Below are 24365 nucleotides of genomic sequence, written 5' to 3'. Positions count from 1 at the left end.
TAAAGTGATAACTCAAGAGACTCTCTATATGAATAACACGGTGCTACTCTCAAGCACAAGTGTGGTAAAAGGATAATAACATTGCCCCCTCTCTCTTTTTCTCTCATTTTTTATTTTTTTTCTCTTTTTTTGTTTTTTTGGCGGGCTTCTTTGGCCTCTTTTATTTTTTTGTTGGCTTATTTGGCCTCTTTTATTTTGATAACCTCACATGGGACAATGTTCTAATAATGATGATCGTCACACTTTTATTTACTTACAACTCAATATTACAACTCGATGTCTAGAACAAAGTATGACTCTATAGAATGCCTCCGGCGGTGTACCGGGATGTGCAATGATCTAGCGTAGCAATGACATCAAAAAAGGACAAGCCATGAAACCATCATGCTAGCTATCTTACAATCATGCAAAACAATATGACAATAAATTCTCAAGTCATGTATATGATGATGATGGAAGTTGCATGGCAATATATCTCGGAATGGCTATGGAAATTCCATAATAGGTAGGTATGGTGATATTTTGAGGAAGATATAAGGAGGCTTATGTGTGATAGAGCATATCGTATCACGGAGTTTGGATGCACCGGCGAAGTTTGCACCAACTCTCGAGGTGAGAAAGGACAATGCACGGTACCGAAGAGGCTAGCAATGATGGAAGGGTGAGAGTGCGTATAATCCATGGACTCAACATTAGTCATAAAGAACTCACATACTTATTGCAAAAATCTATTATTCATCAAAATAAAGTACTACGCGCATGCTCCTAGGGGGATAGATTGGTAGGAAAAGACCATCGCTCGTCCCCGACCACCACTCATAAGGAAGACAATCAATAAATACCTCATGCTCCAACTTCATCACATAACGGTTCACCATACGTGCATGCTACGGGAATCACAAACTTCAACACAAGTATTTCTACAATCCACAACTACCCACTAGCATGACTCTAATATCACTATATTTATATTGAAAAACTATTGCAAGGAATCAAACATATCATATTCAGTGATCTACAAGTTTTATGTAGGATTTTATGACTAACCATGTGAATGACCAGTTCCTGTCATCTCACTAAATAGATATAAATGAAGCAAGAGAGTTTAATCCTTTCTAAAAAAGACATGCCCATGCTCTAACAAATATAACTGAAGCAAAAGAGCATTCTACAAATGGCGATTTTCTATGTGAAGAGAAATAGGCAATCCAAACTTCAAAAGATATAAGTGAAGCACATGAACCATTCTATAAAGCCATACTCAAAAGATATAAGTGAAGTGTAATGAGCATTCTATAAATCAACCAAGTACTATCTCATACCAGCATGGTGCATCAAATAAAAGTGAAAACTAAATGCAAAAGACGCTCCAAGATTTACGCATATCATGTGACGAATAAAAATATAGCTCCAAGTAAAATTACCGATGATCGTTAGAAGAAAGACGGGATGCCTTCCAGGGCATCCTCAAGCTTGGTTTCTTGGGAGTCCTTGAATATTACCTTGGGGTGCCTCGGGCATCCCCAAGCTTAGGCTCTTGACACTCTTTATTCCTTCATCCATCATGATCTCTCCCAAAACTTGAAAACTTCAATCACACAAAACTTAACAGAAAGTTCGGTAAGATCTGTTAGTATAATAAAGCAAATCACTACTCTAAGTACTGTTGAAAACCAATTCATATTTGTTTTTGAATTGTAGCTACTTTAATATAACGTTTCCATGGCTTAATCCACTGATAGAAATTGATAGTTTCATCAAAACAAGCAAACTATGCATCAAAAACAGAATCTGTCTTAAACAGGACAGTCTGTAGTAATCTGAACATTCACCATACCTATGGTACTCCAAAAATTCTGCAAAAAATAGGAAAAATAAAAAATTTGTATAGAAAGACAGTGCAAAAAGTTTCATAACTGTTTGACGTTCCACTAAAAAAATGTAAAATCGTGCACTACAGCCAAAGTTTATGTCCTGCATCGCACAAACCAACAAGCAATGTAAACATCTAAAGGAAAACCTTGGCACATTATTTATATAATACAATGGAATTGTACAAGGGAATAATTATTTTTGTTGAAAAGTTTCTATAATCAAGGGTCACAAAGTTTCCATGGGCATGAACAAAGTTCAAGGCTAGCTCCCACTTTAACAATGCTCGTCTTTCTCACTTTCGCTTTTCTTTTTGAAAAAGTTTTAGGTTCCCCTCTTTATTTTTTTTGTTTTTAAACTTTATAAAAGCACTCAACTGAAATAAATGACTCTCTAAAACTTCCGGGTTGTCTCCCTGGCAGTGCTTTATTTAAAGCCATTAAGCTAGGCATATAGTGCTCAAGTAATGGATCCACCCGGATCCCAAGGTATATCAAAGCCAACTTTAATTAACAATGATTTGTGATTTAGCAGTGAGCACAAAGAAACATAAATCAAGCAATGACGAAGTCTAACTCTCTTCATATGCATCGGCATGTCATAAAAGAACAATCCATGCACACATAGTAAAGGCCAATGCATAGTATAAACAGTTTCTTGCAATTTTATCGTGTTGGAAACATGGAGAGGCGGAGATGTAGTTCCTCTCTCATAATAATTGCAAGTAGGAGCAGCAAGAACATGCATGTTATATCTATCAAAATCATCATGTGTAGTAGTGAAACACAACCCATCAATATAAGCCTTAATAAGGGCAAACTTCTCCGATATAGTGTAGTCAGGAGAATTCAAAAAGAGAATAGGACTATCATGCGTGGGTGCAATAGCAACAATTTCATGTTTAACATAAGGAACTATAGCAAGTTCATCTCCATAAGCATAATTCATATTGGCATCTTGGCCACAAGAATAGCAAGCATCATCAAAAAGGGATATTTCAAAAGAATCAACGGGGTCATAACAATCATCATAGTAATCACCCTTTGGTAAGCACGAAGGGAAATTAAACAATGCATGAGTTGAAGAGTTACTCTCATTAGAAGGTGGGCACGGGTAGCTAATCCGCTCTTCCTCCTTTTGTTCTTCACTCTCCTCATCATCTTTTCCATCCAATGAGCCCACAGTTTCATTAATTCCTTCTTCCATAGACTCCTGCAAAATATTAGGCTCTTCTCGGACAGCGGAGACTTTCTCAATAAATTCATCAATATCATAATTGTATTTATAATTGAAAGTGCAACTATCCCTAGGTGGTTTTGGTAATTCATAACAACATATAGCTCATTGAGCTAATGCTATTCCAAGATGATTATTTTAGGAAAGCTCAATGATTGGCATGGCATGGATGTGAAAGTGGAACCCTCAAAATGCTAAGGACAAAGGATTGGCTCAAGCTCAAAAGCTCAAGACTCTTCATTTTATATTTTAGTGATCCAAGATCACATTGAGTCTTTAGGAAAAGCCAATACTATCAAGGAGGGATGAGGTGTTGCTTAATGAGCCTCTTGCTTCATGTGCTTAGTGATATGCTCCAAAACCCTCAACTACTTTCCCATATCCACATATGACCTAAACCCTAAGCCAAACTCGGTCCTACCGATTCTTTCTATCCGGCGCCACCGAGTTTCACTTGTCATAAGCCACTGCCAAACCCTAGCAATTCGGTTCTACCGATAGGGATCTCGGTCTCACCGAGATGGGATTGCAAACTCTCTGTTTCCCTTTCGTAACTTTTCGGTCTCACCGAAAGAGCGAATCGGTCCCACCGAGATTGCAATGTAAATTCAGTGTTTCCTTTTTGTAACTTTCAGTCTCACCGAAAGAGCAAATCGGTCCCACCGAGTTTTCCTAACCAACTCTCTGGTTAGCTAATTACCAAATTCGGTCTCACCGAGTTTGTGTAATCGGTCTCACCGAGATTACGTTATGCCCAAACCCTAACCATATCGGTCCCACCGAGTTGCATGTCAGTCCTACCAAAAATCTCTAACGGTCACTAGGTTTACCTTTTTGGTCCGACCGAGTTTGTTGATTCGGTCCCACCGAGATTGGAAAACTGTGTGTAACGGTTGGATTTTGTGTGGAGGCTATATATACCCCTCCACCTCCTCTTCATTCAAGGAGAGAGCCATTAGAACACATACACAATTCCAACTCATATGTTCTGAGAGAGAACCACCTACTCATGTGTTGAGACCAAGATATTCCATTCCTACCATATGAATCTTGATCTCTAGCCTTCCCCAAGTTGCTTTCCACTCAAATCTTCTTTCCACAAAATCCAAATCCTATGAGAGAGAGTTGAGTGTTGGGGAGACTATCATTTGAAGCAGAAGAGCAAGGAGTTCATCATCAACACACCATTTGTTACTTCTTGGAGAGTGGTGTCTCCTAGATTGGCTAGGTGTCACTTGGGAGCCTCCAACAAGATTGTGGAGTTGAACCAAGGAGTTTGTAAGGGCAAGGAGATCGCCTACTTCGTGAAGATCTACCGCTAGTGAGGCAAGTCCTTCGTGGGCGATGGCCATGGTGGGATAGACAAGGTTGCTTCTTCGTGGACCCTTTGTGGGTGGTTGCTTCTTCGTGGACCCTTTGTGGGTGGAGCCCTCCGTGGACTCGCGCAATACCCTTTGTGGGTGGAGCCCTCCGTGGACTCGCGCAACCGTTACCCTTCGTGGGTTGAAGTCTCCATCAACGTGGATGTAGGATAGCACCACCTATCCGAACCACGGGAAAAACATCCGTGTCTCCAATTGCGTTTGAATTCTCCAAACCCTTCCCTTTACATTCTTGGAAGTTGCATGCTTTACTTTCCGCTGCCAATATACTCTTTGCATGCTTGCTTGAATGGTGTGATGATTGCTTGACTTGTCCCACAATAGCAAAAATCTGCCAAGAACTAAAATTGGGAAAAGGTTAAGTTTTTATTTGGTCAAGTAGTCTAATCACCCCCCCCTCTAGACATACTTTCGATCCTACAAGTGGTATCAGAGCTTTGGTCTCCATTTGCTTTGATCTCCATAGCTTTTGGTGGTCATAGCCTTGGTTTCACAACCTAGGAGAGTATGGCGTCTAGCGAGGGAAATTATCACCGTAGAGGTCCTTACTTTGATGGTACTAATTTTGCTAGTTGGAAGCATAAAATGAAAATGCATATTCTTGGACATAACCCCGCCGTTTGGGCTATTATGTGTGTTGGTTTGCAAGATGACTTCTTTGATGGGAAAGAACCAAACCGTGAAGCTACCGCGGATGAGTTGAAGATGTTGCAATATAATGCTCAAGCTTGTGATATTCTCTTCAACGGATTGTGCCCCGAAGAATTCAACAAAATCAGCCATCTTGAGAATGCAAAGGAAATTTGGGACACTTTGATTGATATGCACGAAGGTGCCGACTCCGTCAAGGAATCCAAGTTGGATGTTCTTCAAAGTCAACTTGACAAGTTCAAAATGAAGGATGGTGAAGGTGTCGCTGAAATGTACTCTAGGCTTGCTCTCATCACAAATGAGATTGCCGGCTTAGGAAGTGAAGAGATGCCCGATAGATTCATCATCAAGAAGATTCTAAGAGCCTTGGATGGAAAATATGATACCGTGTGCACATTGATCCAAATGATGCCCAATTACAAAGATCTCAAGCCAACGGAGGTGATTGGAAGAATTGTTGCTCATGAGATGTCACTTAAGGATAAAGAGGAACTTCACAACAAATCAAGTGGTGCCTACAAAGCCTCATGTGAAGCCCCTACATCATCAAGTGAGAAACAAAACTTCAATGAAGAATTGAGCTTAATGGTGAAGAACTTCAACAAGTTCTACAAGAGTAGAAGCAAAGATAGAAGCTTCAAGTCAAGGTCCTACAATGACAAAAGATCTTCTAGTCGAGAGTGAAACTGCTACAATTGTGGAAGACCCGGACACTATTCCAATGAGTGTACGGCTCCCTATAAGAGAAGAGAATATTCTCCAAAAAGAAGAAGCAAAGAATCACCACCAAGAGAGAGAAGGAGTAGAGATGATCGTTGTGAACGAAGATACTCACGGAGAAGCAAGGATTCGGAAAGGAAGGAAAAATCATCAAGGAGCTACACAAAACGAAGACGTCAAGCTCATGTTGGTGAATGGGTATCCGGCTCCGACTCCGACAGCCACTCCGAGAGAAGTTATCACTCCGACTCCGAAGATACTCAAGATGAAGGTGTTGCCGGTCTAGCACTTGTGTCAACCAACTCCTACGACATATTTGACTCACCAAATGAAGGAATTGGAAGATGCTTCATGGCCAAAGGTCCTAAGGTAACACACCCCGAGTATGTTGATTTCAATAGTGATGAAGATGACTTGTTAGGTGATGATTTGCTTGTTGACAACTCTAGTGATGAATACTATGATGAAACATCAATTAATCATGCTAATCAAGATAAAACGAATGACAATGATAAGGAGAAGATTGAGGCTCTAACTAAAGAACTAAACACTCTTAAGTTAGCTCATGAAACAATCTTCGAAGATCATCGAGAACTTTTAAGAGCTCATGAGAAATTACGCTTTGAAAAGCTCAATCTTGAGCAAGAGCATGAGTTCTTAAAAGCAATCAATGATGATCTCCGCAAGAAAAGTTCTTCTTACATTGCCAAGCGTTTACTCTTATCCACTTACATGCCTCAAGTCAAGTCTAGTAACAAGAACAAGAAAGATTCTTCCTCTAGCAGTAACAATGATCATGCTAAATCCAATATTGTTGCTTCTAGTAGTTCTCTTGATTCCACTAACGATTCTCTTAGCCAAGTTACACTTGAGCAAGAAAATAGCTTATTGAAGGGAATTATAGAGAAAGGAGTGTACAAAAGCCTTGTAGGGAGTATGCAATTCGAGGAAATTGTGCACAAGCAAGGAATGCACCGGAAGAATCAAGGCGTTGGTTTTGAATGAAGGTTCAATGCCAATGGAGTTGAGTGGGAAGAAGATCAATACCCCAAGACAAAGTTTGTTCCTCAACAAGAGAAGTATGATACTTCTTTCAAGGGGACACAAGCTCAAGATGATCTTCCACCACAAGACTACAAGCAAAAAGGCAAGGACAAGCTTCAAGAGGAAATTGACGCATTTGAAGAAGCTCCTAAGACCTTAGTCAAGTGGATTCCCAAGACTACTTCAAGTTCCACTTCATCAAGTACGACTACAACTCCAAGGATTCCCATCAAGATGATGTGGATCCAAAAGAAGAAGAACTAGAGAGTTCTTGAGGGTGACTCCGCCAACATACTTCACTCTTATCATTTTGGCAAGAACAAGTGCAATCAACTTCCACATCCTGCACTAGTTCAAGGAGTCACAAACCCTCTTGTTGGTAAGACAAGGGACAAGGTAACCTAAAAGTTTTCATGGACATCATCTTGTGTGTGCATCACTCTATGTCTATGGATATCCTTGTTTGTTCCTTGTGGGACTAACCCATGTAGGTATTGAAAGTGCAATTCACTCAAATGGATAGCTCCAAGTGATCTACATCAACATTGAGCATCCACATCTTCAACATCTACATGAAGTCATCATTGACAAAACCCAAGGTTAGTTCATCCCTCTTAGGGGGGGTATCACGTCTAGGGGGAGCTTTACTCTAAGACTTGAGCTAAAGCAACTCTAAAGATGTGAACACAACAATGCTTTATGTAAAAGTGGTAACCCCACTTGAGCTTAAACGATGAGTATGACCTATGATCAAGTGTTCTCACTTGACTCCTAAGTCAATATACTCATATATAAATGACCTTGTCATCGCAAATTGCTTGATAGATGCTAGAATTGGTTGTGCATGCCTTGTCACATATTTCATTTGCCATCTTATTGTGTGAGCATGCTGATTGCATATTTTACTCATTCGAGGACATCCACTTGTTGTTTTGATTGTTTGGTTTTATTTCCTTTTGCCAAGTGGATGGACAAGAATGCCTAAGAACCTCCTCTAGCTATCTATGCTTTTCTCGTCTCAAACTCTATTCATGCTACATCACAAAACTTGATCAAGTCAGATTCGAACCACTCTGTGTGAGGAGCGCTCGGAGTCCCCGATTCGTCATAGACTTAAACTTCCAAAACCTCTTTATGATTCTCGGTCTGACCGATACCCCACTTTCGGTCCTACCGAGATCATTAAGTTGATCTAGGTTTTCAATCTCGGTGCAACCGATTTGAACCTTTCGGTCACACCGAGTTTCAGTAACTGCTTGCAGTTATGAATCTCGGTGCCACCGAGTTGTTCCACTCGGTCACACCGACAGGGTCGGGCTATATATAGTCACAGGCAAAAATTTGGAAATTTCTCCGAACCCCTTCGCCTGCGCGATAGCCTGCTCTGCCAACGTGGTCTGCGGATCGTCTCCTCGCTGCCAGCCGCCTCCAGTCGCTGGTCTCCACCGCCGTCAACGGAATTCTACCCCGCCGTTGCCGCCGTAGCGAGTCTCCGCCGAACTAGGGTATGGACTCGATCACAGTGCTATTCCCCATCCGATTCCTAGCACATTGTGTTCTTAATGATTCTTGCCACGATTGAAACACTCCTATCCAGTTAATGCGCTCGTAGATTAGGTTTGATTCGAAAATTTTAGGGTTAGGTTTCCGCCGAAACCATCTCGGACCCACCGAGTTGAAAAACTCGGTCCCACCGATTTGGCTTATGCCATTGCACAAGTGAGATTCGGTCTGACCGAGAATTACTTATCGGTGTGACCGATTTTGGAACTTTGTGAAACCCTAGCTGTCGGTGTACTAGAGTAGGGGTACCCTAGTATCCCGAACTTGTGCACGGGCAGTCGCAGAATCCCGCGGCAAGGCTTTCCGGGTGACCGCCAAGGTCCTCCGTGGTTCCTTTGGAGCCATTCAAGGACAAAGTATCCGAGCCAAGGAGACAAGACCCCGGCAAGAGGAGCTTGCCGGGAAGCCAACCAAGGCATCTCAAGGAACTTGTCGTGACGCGCCACGCGTCCCGGCAAGGCCCGGTGAGCGACAAGCTCTCGGACGCGACAAGACAACGACTGTGGCAAGACACCACTCTGTGCCCGCGCTCCAGCACATCCACCAACGTGTCGCTCTGGGACCCTTCCAGGCGTACGTGGCGGGAGGCTGTGCAGCCAGCGGTGCGCAGGTGGCAAGCGGCACTGACAAGATTGCCATCGTGGCGAGCGGTGGCGTCCCTGACGGTCCTTTTTGCACTATTTAGGCGACGCAGACGGGCATTTAATGCCCATGTCCCCTGCCGTCAGGGTTAGGTATGATACACTATAGCAGGTAGTTGTACCAACCGCAACACCTTTCCATTTTTACCCTTGTCTACGTTGCCACCTGTCGGTGACCCCTTGAGCATATAAAAGGAGGCCCATGCGCAACTTAGAGGGGGAGAAAGAAAACACTCACGCTCGGTCTCGTTAGCTGCTGGGGTGTACTGTAGCACTCCGTGCTCCCGAGCAAGAACCCAATACAAACCACAAAGCAGGAGTAGGGTTTTACGCATCTGTGCGGCCCGAACCTAGGTAAACTTCTTGTGTGCTTCGCCTCGATCCGCTCTTCGTGCGACCCTCGCCCCCGCCGAACCGAAAGGGACTCGGTCCGCCGGTCCCATAGGTGCTCGTGGGTTAGTCCCTCGACATCTTTGGCGCGGAAGGTAGGGGTAGACGCCGGCGAAAGAACGGGCGTCGACGAGGGAGCTCACGGTGCTGCCAGGTCCAAGGACAAGGCTGCGCTGCCCATCGGCGGCGTAGCCGGCTCCCACAACGACCGGGCGCACTCCAAGACCTCGGCGTCCGTACATGCACCGCGCCCATCTCAGGAGGCGCGGGACCGGCAGCGTCATGGTACTCATGGTACCATGCGTTTGCTGGACCAAGATCGAGCTGGTGGATCTCGGAGTGCTCAAGACCAGCATGCACGCCAACATGCTGGCACGAGCGAGGCACGGTCGCCTGGATGGGATACTGCTCCTTCTAACATAGTTAGAAGTCCGAGCATATCCCGCTCTTCGCACCGTTCACCACCGCCACCCGCCACTACAGCAGAAGCTTTGGCGCGAGCTCAACTGCTCCTGGACTACCCTCCAACGGCAGACAAGATCGACGACTGGAGGGACACCATTCAGAGTCTCATCGGCTTCGCCAACGGCGACACTCAATGGCAGCCGAGCACGTCGCAGCCGCGGCAAGTCAGCCAGGCACGAGCCGGTGGCGACAAGACCGGTGGGGGTGCAACCACTGTGCACTCTCCGCCCCGAAGGCCAAGATCACCGACTCGCCGGATCCACCTCGACAGCGACTCCACCACGTCATCAAATCCACGAGCTCGTCGCGATCAGCGCCAAGTTCTTCACGAACGACAGCAAGAAGACGCTCGTACTCGCATCGAGCGCCGAAGAGAAGCGCGACGTCAATCGGACCAGCGCGCTGGGCCCTCTGTCGACATGCACGCGCCAGGGGAACCAGGCGACTTGCCGTACGCGGTAGGTTGCCCTGCGTTTACTCATGAGCTGCGGCAAGTCCAGTGGCCCAGCACGAAGAATTTCAAGCCAGACGTACCAGAGAAGTACGACGGCAAGTCGCATCCGTCGGAGTTCCTCAGCATCTACACCATCGCGGTGCAGGCTGCCGGGGGGCGGGACGACAAGATCCTTGCCAACTACTTCCCGCTGGTGCTCAAGCCCAACGTCAGGTCCTGGCTCATGCACTTGCCGGACAACTCCATATCCTCCTGGGCAGACCTATGCCATCAGTTTGTCGGCGCCTTTACAGGCGGCCACAAACCTCATGGCCAAGAGAGTGACCTTCATCTGCTCGCCCAGAAGGAAGGAGAGCCCCTGCGCAAGTACATTCAGAGATTCAGCCGTGTGCAGCACAACATCCCAGATGTCCACCCTGCCGCGGTCATCAGCGCGTTCCATCAGAACATGCGTAACCACAGGATGCGGGAGGAGATGGCGATGTGCAGGATCAGAGACGTCAGTGAGCTGTATGCCCTGGCCGACAAGTGTGCACGTGCTGAGGAAGGGAGGAAACTCCCCGGAGAGAATACAGGAGCAGGAGGATCTGACAGCGACGATGCTGCCCGGGCAAAGAAAAACCGGCGGTGGAACAACAGGAAGAAGAAAGGCAAAGATGTGCTAGTCATTGAGCAGTCCGGCAACGAAGGTGGCGCCAAGAAAGCCAACGCTGGTAGCTCCGGCAAGGAGATTGCCGCATGCACCAACTGCCAGACTGTGGCGGTCGCCGACAAGCAGGACGGCACCGACAAGCAGTACTGCAAGATCCACCGCACCAAGGGCCATGACCTCCAGAGCTGCAAGAAGGTCGAGCAGCTTGTCCAGCAGCAAAAGGCTGAATACGAGTGACGCAACAAGGAGAGGGCCCAAGGAGGCGCTGGAGAATCCAGCAAGAAGCGCGCCGGCCGGGGAGGACGCCGCGGCAAGGCCAAGCAGCGGCAAGGAGACAGACCTCCCCGCGGTCGCGACAAGGATGAAGATGACGACGACGACGAAGACATGGATGATGTCGAGACCAGTGAGCAGGAGTTCCAGAAAGCAACAGAGGTCTTGTGCGTTGACGGCGGTGCTTCTCTGCATACTTCACACCGCCAACTCAAGCAGTGGGTGCGGGAAGTCAATGCGGCGGAACCACCTGTCGAGTCACGCAAGCTTCTGAAATGGTCCAGCACGCCTATCATCTTTGATATTGATGACCACCCTGATCGCACAACTGCGGTCGGGTGCTTGCCGATGTTGGTTTCACCAACTATCCGCAACCTCAAGGTCACTAAGATGCTAGTTGATGGCGGGGCCGGCTTGAACCTGATCTCCTCCGCTGTACTCCAGAAACTCCAGATCCCTGACAGCGAGCTTGAAGAGACCGGCACATTCCAAGGAATCAACCCGGGAAGGAGCAAGCCGAAGGGGAAGGTCACATTGCCAGTAACATTTGGCAGCGAGGTGAACTTCAGGACTGAGAGGGTCACTTTTGACGTTGCCGATTTTCCATTGCCTTACAATGGGATACTCGGCCATCCAGCACTCGCCAAGTTCATGGCAGCCTCTCACTACGCATACAACATGTTGAAGATGCCAGGCCCGATAAGCGTCATCTCTGTCCCTGGCGACAAGAAGGATGCTCTTATCTGCGCCGACAAGATCTACCGGGAAGCGGCAGCCGCAACAGATCGCAAGTCACCTGCCGTTGAAGCTCCCGGGGGGAAGAAGAAGACCAAGTCCGGCAAGAGTTCTGATGCCCACTCCGGCAAGCGCACCTCTTTGGAGTGCTGCGCTGCCGTCGAGGACGCACCATCGAGCTCCACCGGCAAGTGTAAGAAGACAATGGCAGCTCCGCCAGAGACCAAGAAGGTGTCCGCCAAGGAGGACGACACTGGTGGTACATTCACCATCAGTGCCACTCTCGACCCTAAATAGGAAAGCGCGCTCATTGCTTTCCTGCGGGCGAACGTCGACGTGTTTGCGTGGCAACCGTCTGACATCCCCGGTGTACCCAGGAAAGTAATTGAGCACCATCTTGCCGTTTGTCTTCATGTGCGGCCCGTCAAGCAGAAGGTCAGGAAGCAAGCAGTGGAGCGCCAAGAATTCATCGCAGAAGAGATCAAGAAGTTGGAAGCAGCAGGCCTTGTCAGAGGAGTGCTCCATCCTACGTGGTTGGCCAATCCTGTAGTCGTGCGCAAGGCGAACGCGAAATGGAGACTTTGTATCGACTTTACCGATGTTAACAAAGCTTGTCCCAAAGACCCATTTCCTTTGCCGCGCATTGACCAGATTGTTGACTCCACGGTCGGATGTGATTTGCTTTCATTTCTTGACGCATACTCAGGATACCATCAGATCTTCATGGCAGAAGAGGATGAGGAGAAGACCGCATTCATCACTCCATGTGGCACGTATTGTTTCATACGGATGCCTTTCGGTTTAAAAAATGCTGGTTCAACATTTGCAAGGGTAGTCCATGTTGCTCTTGAGCCACAAATACACAGAAATGTGGAAGCCTACATGGATGACATAGTGGTCAAGAGCAAGAACAAGGCAACTCTGATTCAAGATTTAGACGAGACCTTTGCAAATCTGCGCAAGATCAGCCTCAAGCTCAACCCCGAGAAGTGTGTGTTTGGAGTCCCCTCCGGCAAGCTTCTCGGGTTCTTCGTGTCTCAGCGGGGAATCGAAGCCAATCCCGACAAGATCAAGGCCATTGAGCAGATTGAAGCACCAAAGCGCGTCAAGGATGTACAAAGACTTGTCGGTTGCGTGGCTGCTCTCAGCAGGTTTATCTCTAGGTCTGCTGAGCGCGCCCTTCCGTTTTTCAAAATATTGAAAAAGGCAGGTCCAATGAAATGGACTCCGGAAGCGGAGGCTGCGCTGCAAGACTTGAAGAGATACCTGTCCTCCACTCTATATAGCGGCAACCAATCAAGTGGTTAGTGCTGCGTTAGTAGCAGAGAGGGAGGCAGATGACGAGCCAGCAACCACGGCAGGCGCATCCAGCGACAAGCAGGGGGCTTCCCCGACAAGCTCTGGTCCCGACAAGGATGGATCTACGCAGGAGCGCGAGGAGATACAGAAGAGAATGGTACAGCGCCCAGTTTACTTTGTCAGTTCCCTTCTGCAGGGGGCTAGGTCAAGGTACTCTGGCGTGCAGAAATTGCTTTTCAGCCTTCTCATGGCCTCGAGAAAGCTGCGCCATTACTTCCAAGCACATGAGATCACAGTTGTCACTCGTTTTCTGCTGAAGAGGATACTACAGAATCCAGAAGGGACAGGCAGGATTGTTGAGTGGGCACTGGAACTGTCAAGCTTTGGCCTCAAGTTTAAGAGTACTTCAACTATCCAAAGCAGAGCATTGGCAGAATTCATAGCAGAATGGACGCCAACACCAGATGAAGAAATTCCAGAAACGAGCATCCCCGTCGAGGAAGCAAGCAAAGAGTGGCTGATGTACTTTGATGGTGCCTTTTCGCTGCAAGGCGCCGGCGCTGGCGTGCTACTTGTCGCACCCACCGGAGAGCACCTCAAGTACGTAGTCCAGATGCACTTTCCCAAGGAGCAAGCAACAAACAATACTGCAGAGTATGAAGGCTTGCTTGCCGGTCTCAGGATCGCGGTAGACCTTGGGATCAAGAAGCTCATTGTCAGGGGTGACTCGCAGCTTGTCGTCCGCCAAGTGAACAAGAGCTATCAGAGTCCATTGATGGAAGCCTACGTCGACGAAGTGAGAAAGCTAGAAGAGCACTTTGACGGCCTACAGATGGAGCACGTTCCAAGAGCTCAGAACGCCATTGTCGATGGCCTATCAAAGTGCGCCGCACTTAAGTTGCCTGTGGAACCAGGGATCTTTGTGCTCAAGCTGGCTCAACCGTCTGTAACGCCATCAACTAGACAGAGCAAGAAGAGAAAGTTGATTTTTGGTGACTATTTTCCAGCAGAGCTTCCCGAAGCCGCCGCCAAGAAGGTCCCCAAGATCAACACCAAGAGCGCTGAGGAGCAGTCTGCTCCGGCAAGCCCTAAGGTTTGTTCCATTGAAGCAGAAGCTCCCGACAAGTTTTGCTCCGGCAAGCTTGCTGGGGAACGTCAAGCTCCGGCAGAGCCGCACGTTCTCGCCGTAGAAGCGGATGTTCCCGCAGCAGCAGATTTGCCTTTAGTCCTTGTTGTCGAGCCACAAGCTCCAGCATGGACACAGCAGATTGTTCGTTTCCTTCAGACAGGAGAACTTCCCGAAGAGCAAGAAGAAGCGGAAAGAGTAGCCCGGCAGTCAAGTATGTACCAGTTTGTCGACAACACACTGTACAGAAGAAGACTCAACGGTGTGAAATTGAAGTGTATTCACCGGGAAGACGGACAAAAGCTGTTGGCAGAGATACATGGAGGCATATGTGGTCACCACATTGGCGCAAGAGCACTTGCCGGCAAAGCATTCCGGCAAGGTTTCTTTTGGCCGACAGCCCTCCAGGATGCAACTGCACAAGTAACCAAGTGTGAAGCGTGCCAGTTCCATTCCAAGCAGATACACCAACCAGCTCAAGCTCTCCAGACCATCCCTTTATCCTGGCCATTTTCGGTCTGGGGGCTCGACATCCTCGGCCCCTTTCCCCGAGCAGTCGGGGGCTTTGAGTACTTGTACGTTGCAATCGACAAGTTCACAAAGTGGCCGGAAGTGGAAGCAGTGAGGAAGGTGACAGCGCTGTCAGCAGTCAAGTTCTTCAGGTCGATTGTTTGCCGCTTCGGGATCCCTAACAGGATAATCACCGACAACGGTACGCAATTCACGAGCCGCACCTTCATGCAGTACGTCCAAGATCTTGGCGCCAAGGTCTGCTTCGCTTCTGTTGCTCACCCGAGAAGCAACGGTCAAGCGGAGAGGGCAAATGCTGAAGTGCTGCGTGGGCTCAAGACCAGGACTTTCGACAGGCTGCACAAGTGCGGAAGAAACTGGATCGAGGAGCTGCCGGTGGTTCTTTGGTCGATCAGGACGATGCCAAATCGAGCCACTGGCCAGACACCTTTCACTCTAGTCTATGGAGCAGAGGCAGTTCTCCCCACGAAACTCGTATACGGGTCACCTCGAGTGCTCGCTTATGATGAGCTTGAGCAAGAGCAGCTGCGACAAGATGACGCGCTACTCCTTGAGGAAGACCGTCTTCAGGCTGCTGTACGAGCTGCTCGCTACCACCAAGCTTTGTGCCGCTACCATAGCCGCAAAGTTAACGCCAGAAGTCTCGAGGAAGGCGACCTTGTTCTTCGGCGTGTTCAGTCCGCCAAGAATTCCAACAAGTTGACGCCGAAGTGGGAAGGCCCTTACCGGGTGAAACGAGTCACTAGGCCTGGCGCTGTCCGCCTTGAGACCGAAGATAGCATTCCGGTGAGCAATTCCTGGAACATTGAGCATATTCATAAGTTTTACCCGTAAGGCGCGGTTGCCGGAACCTGTTCCGGCAACCACCTTTTGTACAAGTCTTGCCGTTGTTGCATGTAATCCTTTGTACAAAGCCGGGCGCAGACCCCGTGCATAAGTAAAGCTCATATGCTCCGCACATCTTGTCAATTTCATGCTTTCTATTTTTTGCATATGTGATCTGACACTTTGTGCAGCACCTACTCCCCGGTAAGCAATAACGAGCCGTAAGGCTCCTTATCTTTATTTTCTCCTCTTTCTTTTTTCTCAAGGAAAGGAAGGTTCCCTCGCCCACAAGTTTGCCGGGGGGGAAAGGAGAAGATAATAGTATGGACCAGGCGTCGTTCAAGAAAGTTTCGCCTTACCGGGAAGCAAGCAACAGAAAAGCTAAGTTGCCAAAGTTTGAGCAATCAGATTTTTAAAATTTTTAAGTTATCTCCCTTGAACACCGCACTTTGTATGGAAAAACTGTGCGCGGAGGAACCAACTCGTAGCTAGTTGCGCCCTTACTTTGTTTCGAGTCTGCTCAACAACTTAAGTGAGCTGCGACTAGTTGCGACAAGGTTTCTTGTCGGTAGCGGCACCGCCAGCAGGCTGCTGACGTCCCACACTCAGCGCTCGCGGCTAAGGTGCCTGCACCGGCAAGTTCCCTAAAAGCGTAGGGCAAAAACATACAAAGGGAGGAATCAAGTAAAGGGAATAACATTACAATCATTACCCGGAATAGAGTTATATTACAAGGTAGCTTGTTGCGGCTCTAACAGATTGTTCTCATAACATGACCAGCGGCGACAAGAAAAGAAGAAAACGGGCGGCCTAGTCTACGTGATCGCCCTCAATCCTCTTGATCCCGCTCACCTTGTCCACAATGGGTGCGACAAGGGTCTTGAGCGCCTCCAGATCAGCATCTGGCGGCAGGGTCTTGAGGATGTTGGTGAGGTTGAGGCCCGGGTTGCGGAAGGCCACCTTCACCAACACCTTTTGAAGAGCTCCCGCGCAGATCTTGCGCGACTCGTCGGCCAGCTGCTTTGGGATCTTCTCCCGGAGCCGCTGAAGGGCCGTCGCCACGCCTTTGAAGAACAAGGTGAGCTTGGCGCTGGGTTGGAGGTTCTCATCAGAGGGATACCCGAGATCCTCCACCCCCAGCTGCGCCAGCTCCCTGTCGATATCTGCGGCAGCTTTCATGAGACCCTCCGTCCAGTGCTCCACATTCTCCTTAAAAGCATTCTGGGCAGCGGCAGCACTTGCCAGCAGCGCCTTGTCGGCCTGGATCTCCTCCTTCAAGGCCACCTCCTGCTCCCTGGCGCCGTCCAGTGTCTTGGTCAAAGTGGTCAGCTTCAACTCAAGATCTGCGTTGGAGTCCTTGGCGGCGCTAAGCTCTTCACCACTCGCCTTGAGATCGGCCTCCAGCTGCGCCACCTTCGTCTCCAGCTCCTTCTTGGCGGCCTCGGCAACTGCGGCAGCATCCTCTGCTTGCTTAAGGGCTCCGCCGAATTTTTGCTCACGCGCGGCAAGCTCCTCCTCGTGGCTGTCGAGGTTAACTTTCCGCTGCACCAGCTCGCCCTCCTGCGCAGACAGCTTCTCAGCGGCAAGCCGCTGTTGCTCTTCAACTTCGGCCTTCTCGAAGAAGAAGGCCTTCTGCTCTTCAGCGAGTTGCTCCCGCTCCTCTGCCAGGGACCGGAGAGCTTCCTGGTTGAGACCCCGGAGCTCCTCCGCACGCTTCTCGATGTCCGCTCCCGCCTTCGTGACAAGCGCCTCGCGGGATTCCAGCTTGGCTTGCCACGCGCGGTAGAGCGACAACAGCTTCGCAGCAGGCGCTCCTCCTCAGGCTCGCCGCTGCTGCTGCTCGGCGCATCAACTAGCGTCAGCCCAGCGGAAGCGAGGACCTCTCCATCAAAGCTCTCTCCCTCGACCGGTGCCCTGGAGCTTGACGCCCAGGGAAGGTTGATGAAGACGCCATCGCCGGCCTTCAAGTAGACGCCTGGCTGGGGCTCTTCGGAGCCTGGCGCTGCGGCAGCGGCGGACGGGTCGGTGGTCGACGTAGCGCCTGGCGCTCCTGCAGCCTCAGGGCCGTCAGTGCGATCGCCAGACCCCTCGCCAGCTGCTACGGCGGCAGCTTTGGCGGCCTCGTCACCGGCGGGATCATCAGCGCTGGCTGCTTCTTCAGTGGCAGCGGCGTCGTCGGCAGCAACCTCGGTCTCCATCGGCTCCGCAGCAGATGGGTCTGATGGCCGGAAAATTGAGAAAAGTCAAGCAAATACCCAAAAAGAAGAAGAACCCAAGGGAAGCTTTGAAGAGAAGATTACCTGTACTGGGTTCGGCAGTCGTAGTCTCCGCCGCTGGGGGGACGCTGGTGTTGTCCCTTGCCGGAGAACTCTCCCTTGCCGGAGGACTCTCCCTTGGCATTTCGGGGGCGGCCTCCGGGCGCTCCTGGTGGGGCTGCTCTGCTCCTACACAGACCAATAGTCAGATGTCAGCAAAGAAAAAGTATCCATGCGCGCCCAACAGCGGAAAGCGAACCATATACTTACGCTGGGGGCTGCTCTGGAGAACAGTTGCCGGGTCCGGCAAGGTTGTCTCGGACGCACCCCCTGCTGTCGCGGTGGGCTCGTCCTCGATGACAATCACCGGGACCTTGGCTCTCTTCGCTGCTCTCTGGGCCAGAGTCATAAAAAGGAATAAGTTCAGAGTAAAGCAAATGAGATACAAGACAAAACAGCAAGAATTGAAGAACTACAAGTACAACAAGAGAATCTTACTCTTCTTCTTCCTCGTCGGAGCTGAACGCGGAGAAGTCGAAGTCCGGCTCACGTCCGGTGCGAGGAGGCGGAGGAGTAGTTTCCCTTGGCCGCTTGGCGGGAACAGTGGCGGTGGTCTGAGACGACCCCGCTCCGGCTGCCGCCGCAGCGTGAGAAGCGGCAGGAGCAGAAGCGGTGGTCCGGGTGGACCCCGCTCCAGTTGCCGCAGCAACATGAGGTGCTCGCGCGGCACGGCGACTGTTGACTCACCCGCCGCCCCGCTTCATCCCCGGCCTTGCGGAGACGCCTTCTTGGTGGAGATTGCACAGCGGAACGACACCCGTCGGCAACCTGAACACTTCGGGATGTTGAGGGTCGTACTTGAACAACTCCTGGAGCATCGCGTTAAGCTCCAGAACAGTGAAATTGATGTTGAGGCCCGGACGCAGCCTCATGATATCCGCCGCATTCTTGAACTCCCAGGCGGGTCTCCTCCGTTCATGTAGGGGGGCGATGCGGTGGCGAAGAAAATCTGCGCCAACAGCGCCTACAGTGAGCCCGGCAAGCCTGAGGCGTTGGATCCGGGTGATGGCAATCTTCAGCCTATCGTCTTCCGGGGCCACGTCACTCCAATCGCTGCCACATGCTACTGGGGCTTGGCGCCGGGCGGTAAACGGCTGCGGGTTCTCCTCGACAATCCAGCACCAGTCTGCTCTCCATTCCGCCCACTTGCCGCGGAACTCTCCCTCCAGATAAGTGTCCTTCTTGCCGGCCCTCGAGATCCAGGCGATTCCGCCGGATAAAGGCTCTCCTCTCTCTACTCGGGGCATAAAGAAGTGGCGAAAAAGGGCTACATTGGGATAGACTCCGACAAAGTTTTTGCAGAGATGTGCAAAAACTACCATGGTCAGAACAGCATTGGGGGTGAAGTCAAGGAGGCGGAACCCGTAGGTGTTCATAATGTCGCAGAAAAACTCAGAGAAGGGCGGGCAGAGCCCGCAGTAGAAGAACAAGGCGAAGAAAGGATATCCATTTGGAGCCGTTTTCCAAGCGGCGGCTGGAAGTACCTTCGTGCACGGATGCGCTCGCGTCTCCGTCGACCAGAAGAGGTAGTAATTCTCCCTCAGCTCCCTCGCGGCGAGCTTGGGGGGAAGATTGCCCGCTCCTTTCGCAGCGCCGCAAGCCGCTGCGCCTCGGTCGACTTCACAACCTTCCCTTTGTCGGCTCTCGGAGCCATGGCGGAAGTGGTGGAGGAGGTCGACGGCGTTGGTGGTGCTGGTGGCGATGGGGGGCGGGGCGCTACTCTCTTTCAGATTTGGAAAGACGAGGGAGCGGCGGAGGTTTCCGAGATTGGAGTAGCAACCGGCGAATGGGCGAACTACCCCTGTTTCCCATGCTTATAAAGAAGGAGGGGGCAGATGTTCCGCCTTTTCGAATAAAGAAACCACCCACGATCTCTCCCACGACACCGCATTCAACGCGTGCCGTTCGGGGAGGGCGTGGTGGATACGGGGAGAGACACAGCGTAACCCAGGCCGCGCGTGCCCATGCCCTGTTTTGGGCCTGGCCCAACAGCGCTCGGCACCGTGTATGGCCCAGACCCGGGGGCTCCTGTCGGTGTACTAGAGTAGGGGTACCCTAGTATCCCGAACTTGTGCACGGGCAGTCGCAGCATCCCGCGGCAAGGCTTGCCGGGTGACCGCCAAGGTCCTCCGTGGTTCCTTTGGAGCCATTCAAGGACAAAGTATCCGAGCCAAGGAGACAAGACCCCGGCAAGAGGAGCTTGCCGGGAAGGCCAACCAAGGCATCTCAAGGAACTTGCCGCGACGCGCCACGCGTCCCGGCAAGGCCCGGTGAGCGACAAGCTCCCGGACGTGACAAGACAACGACCGCGGCAAGGCGCTTGCTGCGGCAAGCCACCACTCTGTGCCCGCGCTCCAGCACATCCACCAACGTGTCGCTCTGGGACCCTTCCAGGCGTACGTGGCGGGAGGTTGTGCAGCCAGCGGTGCGCAGGTGGCAAGCGGCACTGACAAGATTGCCATCATGGCGAGCGGTGGCGTCCCTGACGGTCCCTTTTGCACTATTTAGGCGACGCAGACGGGCATTTAATGCCCGTGTCCCCTGCCTCAGGGTTAGGTATGATACACTGTAGCAGGTAGCTGTACCAACCGCAACACCTTTCCATTTTTACCCTTGTCTATGTTGCCACCTGTCGGTGACCCCTTGAGCATATAAAAGGAGGCCCATGCGCGACGTAGAGGGGGGAGAAAGAAAACACTCACGCTCGGTCTCGTTAGCTGCTGGGGTGTACTGTAGCACTCCGCGCTCCCGAGCAAGAACTCAATACAAACCACGAAGCAGGAGTAGGGTTTTACGCATCCGTGCGGCCCGAACCTGGGTAAACTGCTCGTGTGCTTCGCCTCGATCCGCTCTTCGTGCGACCCTCGCCCCCGCCGAACCGAAAGGGACTCGGTCCGCCGGTCCCATAGGTGCTCGTGGGTTAGTCCCCCAACACTAGCAGTCTCGGTGCCACCGAACTGTGACTCGGTCCAACCGATTCACTAGTTTAGGTTCCAAAACTGCTTCAGTATCACCGAGTTTAAAAATCGGTAGATCCAAGATGATTTCAGTGGGAAACTAAAACTAAGTTTTTGGATCATTCTTTTGCAAAAATCTTTGCATTTTGTGATGCTCATCTATTCTACCTCACCTACAAACTATTCACAGGGTCAGCAGACAGCTTGTTCATCATGTCAGATCAGAGTGACAGCCAGAATGTGTCAGAACAGCAAGTGCACATGAGTGAGGGCACTAGTCCCTCAAGTTCCTCAGATGATGGCAGTAGGAGTACTCCTAGCAATCTGCCAAAAGCTGCCACCAGACAGAGGAAGAAGAGAACTTCAGATTCTGAGGATGAAGACTATGTGGCAGAAGAGGAAGCAACTTCCAAGAGAGTTAAGCCAGCACAAGGCACAAAGCCAGGCTTGAAAGTCAAAAGGCCAGCAGGCAGGCAGCCTATGTCAAAGGCCAGAGCTTCAACTGAGAAGCCCACTCCCAAAGAGCCAGTTGCTGTTGAAGGCAAGAAGAGGAAGGAAACGGTCAAGAAGACCATAGCCAGAGTGCTTGGAAAGGCTTCCATCATGGAAGAAGAGGAAGAAGAAGAGGTTGCTGCACCAGCACCTAAGGCACCTAAGCTTATGGGTGATGCTATAAGATCAGGGGCTGCCACATCTAAGCCCAAAGAAGCACCCAAAGCTGCCTCCAAGCCCAAGTCTGCACCAAAGAGAAATACAAGAAGCATTCCAGCTGCTGAGAAGAACAAGGCCCCAGTGCCTGAGATTGTTGTTGAAGAAGAAGATGATGAAGAGCAAGTTCTTAGAAAGCTCAAGCCCAAGATCCCAGACCACAACGATGCTCATCCTGTGGCTGAGGATATGAAGCTGAGGAGAGACTCAGGGCTGAGGAAGTGGAGAGAAGCAGATCCGTATGCTTCAAGGAGAAGGACTACTGTGGATTACAGGTTTCACACCAAGGAACAACAAGATTTCTATGAGACAGTTTTGCTTGATAAGAAGCCCATTGTTTGTGACATGAGATGGGTCAACTGGACCTACATGAAGGAAAATGAAGAGTACTACCCTGGAGTGTATGACAGCTTTAGTGCTTGTGGAGTTGCAGACTTTGTTGGGCAGAAGCTCACAAAGTGGAACGAGGAGCTTATCATGCAATTCTACTCCACAGCACACTTCTATCCAGATGGTAGGATCACATGGATGTCTGAAGGTACGAGGTACCAATCTACTGTTGCTGAGTGGGCACAGCTCATAAATGCCCCAGAGGAGCATGAGGATGACTTGGATATCTATGCCAAGAAGAAGATGGATCATAACTCAATGTCAAACATGTACAAGGAGATTCCAAATGAAGCACTTGACACTTTCAAATTTGGCTCAGTGCATTATCTTCTGTCAGGGCTGCCAACTATTAATTGGATTTTGAGGCACACGCTCTTGCCCAAGTCAGGTGATCACAAGATGATCAGAGGCCATGCAATCAACTTGCTTCATGTATTTGATGTACCTCAGAAATTCAAGGTCATGAGCCTCATGGTAGAGACAATCAAGAGGACAGCAGCAGACCAGAAGAGGAGCTGTGGATATGCCCCACAGATTCAGGAGCTCATCAACTCCAAGATGGGCACGGGCATATACTTATTGGACAAGGAACACCTGCCCATCCGTCCAGATTTTGAAGATAATCAAGTTGTTATGACTGAGAATGAACCATCGTCTACACAAGCACAAGCAAAATAGAAGAAGGCAAGGAAGGAGAACGCTGCCAAGATGCCAACTCAAGAGGAGGCATCTGAGTATTTCTTGAAAACCAAACAAGAGCAGCTTGGTTACCTGATTGCATCCACCCTGCGGATTGAGAAAGGACTAGCCACCCTAACTCAGAACCAGGCAAGCCTAGAGAGAATCATGGAGCAAAAGTTCTATGACTTGGATGTCAAGGTGACAGAGATTCAGACTGCAGTGGAGCAGCTCCAAGATGATATGCAGGAGAGGAAAGGGAAGACAACCACTAATGCCTTTGCCAGAGTGCCACGACGTCTGAGGTCGTCTCCAGTGCCAGTTCCTGACACAAGAGCAACTGCCTCAGCTCCAGTCGTAGCACCAGCCCAACCTGCTCCAGCGTCTACTTCAGCTCCAACTCCAGCGTCTACAGAAGCCGTCGTCCTTGGAGTGATCCGGACTCCACCACCACCAGAAGATCAAGCCTGAGCGTCGATCTAGGACTATGCATTTTCTAGGAACTTTTTGGTAACTTGTTGCCAAAGGGGGAGAAAAATGTATAGATCATAGGCTTCGAGAGAGAGTGTGTTGCTTTTTCTCTCTTGTTTTATTTGGTGGTTTTTCGAACTTTGTTTGCTTTTGAGTGCTTGAGATACTATGTCATTGCTCGTGAGACATTGATGATCATGTGTTTGATCATAAGCAACACTTAATGTTTGCTTAATGATATTATCTTATCTATCTTATGTGATCATTCACTATTCTTGGTGATGAGTGCATGTAGTTCATTCTTATCATTTTAAGCGCTCCACCAAGATGTATGTGACATGGAAGAGTAACCCATGACTCTAACTCCTTGTGCATTTGCAGTCCAAAGCAAATTTTAAATATGCACAAATTTAGGGGGAGCTCTTACTTGTCACATACTTCTCAAAGCGACGATATATTTCATGCTTATTATCATTTGTCGAAGCTTTGATCTATATGTTGTCATCAATTACCAAAAAGGGGGAGATTGAAAGTGCAACTATCCCTAGGTGGTTTTGGTAATTCATAACAACATATAGCTCATTGAGCTAATGCTATTCCAAGATGATTATTTCAGGAAAGCTCAATGATTGGCATGGCATGGATGTGAAAGTGGAACCCTCAAAATGCTAAGGACAAAGGATTGGCTCAAGCTCAAAAGCTCAAGACTCTTCATTTTATATTTTAGTGATCCAAGATCACATTGAGTCTTTAGGAAAAGCCAATACTATCAAGGAGGGATGAGGTGTTGCTTAATGAGCCTCTTGCTTCATGTGCTTAGTGATATGCTCCAAAACCCTCAACTACTTTCCCATATCCACATATGACCTAAACCCTAAGCCAAACTCGGTCCTACCGATTCTTTCTATCCGGCGCCACCGAGTTTCACTTGTCATAAGCCACTGCCAAACCCTAGCAATTCGGTTCTACCGATAGGGATCTCGGTCT

This window comes from Triticum aestivum, chromosome 4A, assembly GCF_018294505.1.
Source record: "Triticum aestivum cultivar Chinese Spring chromosome 4A, IWGSC CS RefSeq v2.1, whole genome shotgun sequence".
NCBI classification, from domain to species: Eukaryota; Viridiplantae; Streptophyta; class Magnoliopsida; order Poales; family Poaceae; genus Triticum; species Triticum aestivum.
This window is presented reverse-complemented; position numbering follows the sequence as displayed.